The following is a 7,672-nucleotide window of genomic DNA, read 5'->3' as shown; positions in this document are numbered from 1 at the left end:
GAAATTTTGTCCTTCTTGCATCTCCAGTGGAACTTGAATTCTTGGTTGGCACTCATCTTGCAGAATAGCCCCGAAAGGATTTCCATACATAGGACAAACAAATATGGGGACAATGGATCCTCTTGTCTCAGCCCTCTTCCTCCTTGAAAGTAACCTGCAAGCTCACCATTGACGCTGATAGAGAATTGACATGATGTAACACAAACCATGATCCAATCAATTACTGTTCTAGGGAATCCCATTTTTATTAACATGGCGTCAACAAAATCCCACCGCACCCAGTCATAAGCCTTCATCAGATCAACTTTCATAGCACAACGAGCAGGTCCCGTAGATTTATGATAGCCTTTCATTAGTTCCTGAGACAAAAGAATGTTGTCACTGATTCTCCGTCCTGAGATAAAAGCAGTCTGATATGGACCAACTAAGGATGGCAAAACAACTTTGATTCTCCCAGCTAGAATCTTAGCGATGCATTTGTACACTGTATTGCAGCAAGATATAGGACGAAAATCTGTCAACCTTGTAGGATTAGCAACTTTAGGAATAAGGGAAATGGATGTAGCATTCATTTCTTTAAGCATTCTACGAGTCTGAAAGAAGGATCTAACAGCGTTGATTACATCTTCCCCAACTATGTGCCACATTCTTTTGAAGAAACCTGCGTTAAAGCCATCCGGACCAGGGGCTTTGTTGTTCTTCAAACTAAACATAGCATGCTAAATCTCCTCCCTTGTTACATCTTGTGCGAGTAGATGCTGTTGCGTTGAAGACAGTTTCAAGTTAATTGCCGATTCCATCACTTCCTCGTTCAGAACCCTAGGCATCTGATCCACTCCTAACACACGATGGAAGTATGCAATTACTTCTGATTTGACTGCCTCGTGTCCTTCGACAACCTCTCCATCCTCCCTTGTAAGTGATAGAAGCTTATTTCTATTCTGTCTTCCATTTACTGATTTGTGAAAGTAGCTAGTATTCTGATCCCCCAAGCTAAGCCATTATATCCTTGCCTTCTGTTTGAAAAAACTCTCTTCAGCCCTGACGGTAGAAGCGTATTTACGAACAGCATCCCTTTCTCGCATGCACAAAATTGGATTCTCATGCGCTGTATGCAGAGCCTGTTGAGCCTTATCCATTTCGTTTTTTGCATCTTTAACTCTATTTGAAATGTTAGAGAAGTGAGCTATATTGAAAAGTTTCAATTCCTGCTTTAGCTTTCTTAGTTTGCAACACAGCTGATACATTGGACAACCCCCCAAATTCTGATCCCATACTTTCTTCACCAAGGGCATGAACTCGTCATGATCCATCCACATATCGAAGAATCTGAATGTTTTCTTTATGTTCTGATCATTGCCAATAACCTTTACCCCATAGGAGAATGGTCTGACATACCCGAAGGCAAAAATCTTGCTTCCGATAATGGAAAGTTCAGATTCCACTTCTCATTGACAAGCACTCTATCTAGTTTCCGCATCATCAGATTCTCAGGACATTGGTTCGACCAAGTATAATGCATACTTGAATACCGAAGATCATCTACTTTCGCTTCTCGAAGACATGTATCCAATCTGTCCATAGTACCAGCCCACGTAGTAGACCCTCCTAACCTGTCCGACTGGTTGTGGATAGCATTAAAGTCACCCATAAGAATCCACGGGGTTGACTCCCATCCATCACTATGACTCACTATATCAGACCATAATGCCTCACGTAAGGAAGCATTGTTGTCTCCATAAATAATTGAAGTATTGAAACTGATATTGGTAGCTAAGATAGTGACAGAAACATGAATAGCCTGGTTTGACATTCCAACAACATCCACCTTCATCGGATCAACATTCCAACAAACCCAAATACGACCACGACAAGAGAAATCATAATTATACAAGAAGGACCAAGAACGCAGAAGAAGTTTAGAAACATTATCTTTATTCTTGTCTTTAACTCGAGTTTCAACCAAACCAAAAAAAGCTATCCTCTCTTGATGGATGAGTCGACGCAATTCTGAATGCTTTATAGGATCATTCAAACCTCTAATATTCCAACATTCAATAAGCACCAAAGGCCTGTTTGCCATGTGCCATGGGGCTCTTTCCAGCACATTAGTGCATGATCGACGGAATCAAAGGTGAAGATGAAGAAACCATTATCCGAAGACAAAACTTCTGATAGACCGTAGGAGCTCCATATTCTTTTGGCAATAAAATTAACCACGGGATACAGTAATTTCTGCCCTAAAAAATGACCAACTAGGGTAGATTTCCAAAATTCACAGCCATCTTCAAACACATCAAGTGGAGGAGCTACTGTCACACGACCATCAGTCATAGTAGGGGGAGCAAAGTGCAGATTACGGACTGAACTAATGCCAAAGGTCTTGCTACCCTCATTGTCATCAACATTAGAACCCTTCAAAGCATTTAAAAAATTCAATTTGGGTCTACGTTTTAGTTGTTCTTGTTGATGAGACCCTACCTTCATCTCATCAACTTTAGAACCCAACACATGGTTCATTTCTGGAACAACATTAGAAGCTTGGACAGCAAAGTGTTTCTCTATACTACCATCAGAATCAGCTTGAAACTGAGAAATCCTCATCCCATGGCTATTCAACATATCTTGCAGTTCTAATCTTAATGTATGTCCAGACTTAACTTGATTGTGTTGTTCAATGTTAAAGCTAACCATTGGAACATTTTCCACAGAAGAACATAGAGACATTATGGTAGCATACAAATACTAGAGAGCAAAATTCTAATAAGATAAACTGAGTCCAAGAAGCAACCTAAGCTCAGAAATAACAGCAACCTAAGCTCAGATATTTGTTTTTATCATTGTTTAATCTTCAAATTAATCTTACATCTCAAAGTCCTCTTTAACTCATCATCATCGTTGTTGTTGTTGTTGTTGTTGTTGTTGTTGTTGTTATTTATAATTTATATCTTTCACTTCCCTGTGATTCAACCACGGTCTTGCCGGGTTATTTATTACTTTGACATTCCTACACTTGGGATAAGACATAAACTATTTGATCGTGTCAGTCTGCCCTAAGATCAGTGATCCCTAGGACCCAATAATGGTGTAGGTCAATTTTTCAACATATCATGAGTGATAGAATATAGCTAGGATGATCAGATATCGTACGAAACCAAGTTAGAATCAGAGCCTAATTTGGAACAAAAAAAAATTGCGACAGCAATAGAATCAATTTTTTTAGTGCAAATTCTAAGGGATTTATCAAACCTTAAAAACCACATAAAAAAGGAATGAATTTAGCATTATGAAGACTCCTGATCAATCTAAGAAAAACCTGACGATTTTGGCAGCAAAGGGGAAGGATAAAGAGAGCAGAAAACAGCTCAAACAGAGTTTCGAACAAATATTTCTTTCTTTGCTTTTGTCAATCTTCCAGCAAATATGAGTTAAACTCCTACACTCAATTCACAAGAGGTATACACCGTCTCCAGCACGTGAGGTCCAAAACTGAGTAACAACAGCTGCCCCCTCTGTACAATGCTTACAAAGCAAAACTTGTCAAGTGTTTCGCGTAGTAAGTGTTGTAAAAATAAATTATTTGATCATGCTAAAACTCATTGCTTTTCCTAAACAATGGTCTCCCTATCAGGTGACATGCCTATCTTAAGATTTCTAAGAAAACTCCATTTTTTTAGAAACGCTCCAATTATCGGATGACCTGCTCATCCTAAAACTCTTAGAAAACTCCTCACTTTTCTAAGAAACGGTCTCAATATCGGGTGACCGGACCCTCTTAAAATTCTTCGAAAACACCTGGCCATCTTGAAATTCTTAGAAAACTCCACGTTTTTCTAAGAAACAGTCTAAACATCAAGTAACTGACCCATCTTAAAATTCTTCAAAAACTCCATGCTTTTCTAAGAAACGATCTCAATATCGAGTGACCGGCCCCTCTTAAAAATCTTAGAAAACTCCATGCTTTTCTAAGAAAGGGTCTCAATATCGGGTGACCTGTCCATCTTAAAATTTTAGAAAACTCCACTCTTTTCTAAGGAAGGGTCTCAATATCGGGTGATCTGCCCATCTTAAGATTCTTAGAAGACTCCATGCTTTTCTAAGAAACGGTCTCAATAACAGGTGACTGGCCCATCTTAAAAATTCTTAGAAAACTCCACTCTTTTTTAATTAATGGTTTCAATATCCGCTGACCTGCCCATCTTAAAATTCTTAGAAAACTCCACGCTTTTCTAAGAAACGATCTCAATATTGGGTGAACTGCCCATCTCAAACTTCAAAGAAAACATCTTACCTCGAGGAAATGAAGTACTGCTAGTTCACAATTCCTATCCTTTTCCATAGTTCCGTTGACCTAAGATTTTGTACCTCAGCGTTTTTCCCAAAAACTTGGAACTATTTTGGCTTTCGTCACACCTTCTCCTGCCAGGTTAGTGTTATGACAATATAGCATGCATATTTTTTTTGTTACCTATTTTGGAAACATAGGTCCCCCTTTCTGTTGTAGACTTATTAAGCTCATGTTTCCATTTGTTTGTCCGACTCGTCCTCTTAAAATAGAATATGCTCCATGAGCTATACTTCCTATCCTCTTGGTGAGGAGATCTCTGGTTTCTTATGGGGCCCTTTCTTGCTCCATTGAGTATTGTCTTTTATTATTATTTTAAAAGGAAAACTCAAAAGATTTGGTTTTGTTCATCAAAATTGAAACTTTCAATGCAATTAGCAATTCTCATAAAAGATGCTTTTTTAGAAGTTTTTATGATGATACCCCTTTGAGCTTTGGTTCACTATGGACCCGTATATGCACTTTTTGCCCCCAGTATGGTGTGCAATACCTGTCAGTTTTAAAATTGGTTTGGTTCCCTCCAATTGATGGAGTCATTTCCTTAATCATGCGTAAGAAAAGAGTTTGTTTAAGTAAAAGATTTCAAATGCTATGAGATCATCAATTTTATGAAGAAAAGGAGCTTTTCAGAGAGAATTCATGGCCGAACTTTATTTTATTGATTGGGAAATTACGAAATACATCCAGCGTAATATTTCCTTATAGAGTTAGAATTCACTGGCCTAACTAGATCTTCTCCATTCATTCTAGATAACAGCAAAGCTCCTCCCGAGAATGCTTTCTTCACCACATAAGGGCCCTTATAGTTTAGCGCCCATTTACTCTGATCTTCTCCTGGTAAAGGCAATACTTTCTTCAGTACACTATCTCCTTCGTGGAATCCTCGAGGTCGAACCTTTTTGTCGTATGATTTGGCCATCCCTCTTTGGTAGAGTTGATGTGACAGATTGCGACTATCCTCTTTTCACTTATCAGATTCAGCTGTTCATATCTAACTTTTGTCCATTCTACCTCTTCCAGCTCAGATTCTACTAGTACTCTCAATGAGGGGATTTCGACTTCTAAAAGCATAACCGCCTCCATTCCATACACCAACATGTACGGATTTTGGCTCTTTTTAAGGTTCGCACTACGGTGTGATACGCATGAAGGGCAAATGGCAACATCTCATGCCAATCCTTATAGGTGACTACCATCTTCTGAATAATCGTTTTGACATTCTTGTTAGTAGCTTCTACTGCACCATTCATCTTTGGTCTATACGGCGAAGAGTTGGAATGCTTGATTTTCCATTTAGCATAGAGTTCTATTATCATCTTGCCATTGAAATTCTGGGCATTATCAGTTGTAATCTTTTCTGGTGGACCATACTGACAAATCAAATCTCTCTCAATAAATTTCTTCACCACTTTTTGCGTCACATGAGCAAATGACCAGGCTTCTACCCATTTTGTAAAGTAGTCGATAGCCACGAGAATAAACCTATGACCATTGCTGGCTTTTAGGTTTACAGGTCCAATCACATCAATTCCCCACATCGCGAAGGGCCATGGAGATGTCACGTTAAACAGAGGAGATGAAGGGGCGTTGATTTTTGACACGATCAAAGAGTTGATGTCGTTTCCCAAGTGCAGGAGTGTCAAAGTAATAAATAACCCGGCAAGACCGGGGTCGAACCACAGAGAGGTGAATTATATAAATTACAAATAAAAAAAAAGATTTGAAGAGAATAATAACAGAAAAGGAGTTGAAGAGAGTTTTGGGATGTAATAATGATGAAAAGATTAAACAAGGATAAAACAATTGTCAAGGTTAGAGGATCCACTAATGGTATTTCAAATAAATATAATATAAACCACACACAAAGGTTCCAATCGGATGATTTATCGTTATTAGCTCATTATAAATTATTAACATGATCATATTAATCATCTTATCTAAGTAACACCATACTTATAAATATCATCAGGCATTCATGTTGCTAGCTTATGTTAACAACAAATCAAGTTTCTATCATAACAACGATGTCGGCCGAAAACTATGAAGGATCAAGCATTTGATGTACCCAGTGTTATACAACACAAATCTAGATTAACCATTTAACAAGCAAGGTGTTAAGAATTAGTAAGATAAAAAGATAAGACATAATAACAATTTTTCTTGGATATAAACATTTAAAGTTCATGTTGAGTTTATATTATATCTATTCTAACACCATTAGTAAAACTTTTTCACCTTAACATAATTAACTTAGCTAATCATAATGAAGAAGAAAAACATAAATGAACAACATAAGAACATAAACATGATATAAGTTAACTAAGTATAGGAAAGGAAATGAAAAGGCATAAATAATAAATTAATATAGCATGAAAGAAAACTTGAACATTACAAAGATATAAAGAGAGAAAGCAAGAACATGTTTTTGATCTAAAAAATAATATGACTAAATACATGGCAAGTGCCTCCTTTTATAGGCTAAGATTCAGAACTATTGATTGGTGGACTAAGAAAATAGTTGGTGGGCAACCATTGATTTGGTAGCTGGTTTTTGACATTGTTGGCTACTGTTTCTTAAAATTGTTGGCAGATTTTTGATATTATTGGCTGGCCAAAACGTCATTGCTAACATCAGAATTTGAGCCTTTTGTTCCATGAAAGCTGTGGGTAATTGTCTTAGCTTTCCAGCAAAAAAAATCAGAGATCATTTAGACTTCTAGAACTCAAGATATGAGCTGAAAACCGAACAGTGTCTGAGCTGCAGGACAAGTTCCGACTTCTCTGTTGTTGCTAAGATTTGAACTTGAAAACGGCAGAATTGAGTCTTGGACTTCTCATGAAAGTTTTAGGTCTATGTCTTATCTTTCCATCCATATAAAGTGGACCTAAATCCAAGTTCTACAACTCTAGTTATGATCAAATAACCGAATGGTGTTCCAGTTTGGAATTGAACCAGCATCTCTTCTCTTAGCCTAGTCCTCTTTTTGTCTCTTCACTTTCAATAGTTAATCACATCAATCAATCCTTTGAATTCTGAGATACATAAATTAAAGATATATTATATTATTAGACTTGTTATTATAAAACATGCTTTAGTTAGGGAATTTAACGATACTTTAGTGCAATATGATGATATAAAGCTTTAATGAGAATGCACTTTTAAGTACTAATCACACCCCCCCCAACCAGCTTATTACTAGTCCCTAGTAATCAAAGCGTTAAAATATAAAAACGACTTACAAGTTCCACAAAGCAAGGCATTCATCATTTAACTTTCATTAATCTATCTAAATAAACAAACTCTCATTAAATTTATATATCTGCTTC

This window comes from Populus nigra, chromosome 12, assembly GCF_951802175.1.
Source record: "Populus nigra chromosome 12, ddPopNigr1.1, whole genome shotgun sequence".
Classification (NCBI taxonomy): domain Eukaryota; kingdom Viridiplantae; phylum Streptophyta; class Magnoliopsida; order Malpighiales; family Salicaceae; genus Populus; species Populus nigra.
Note: the sequence above shows the minus strand (reverse complement) of the source record.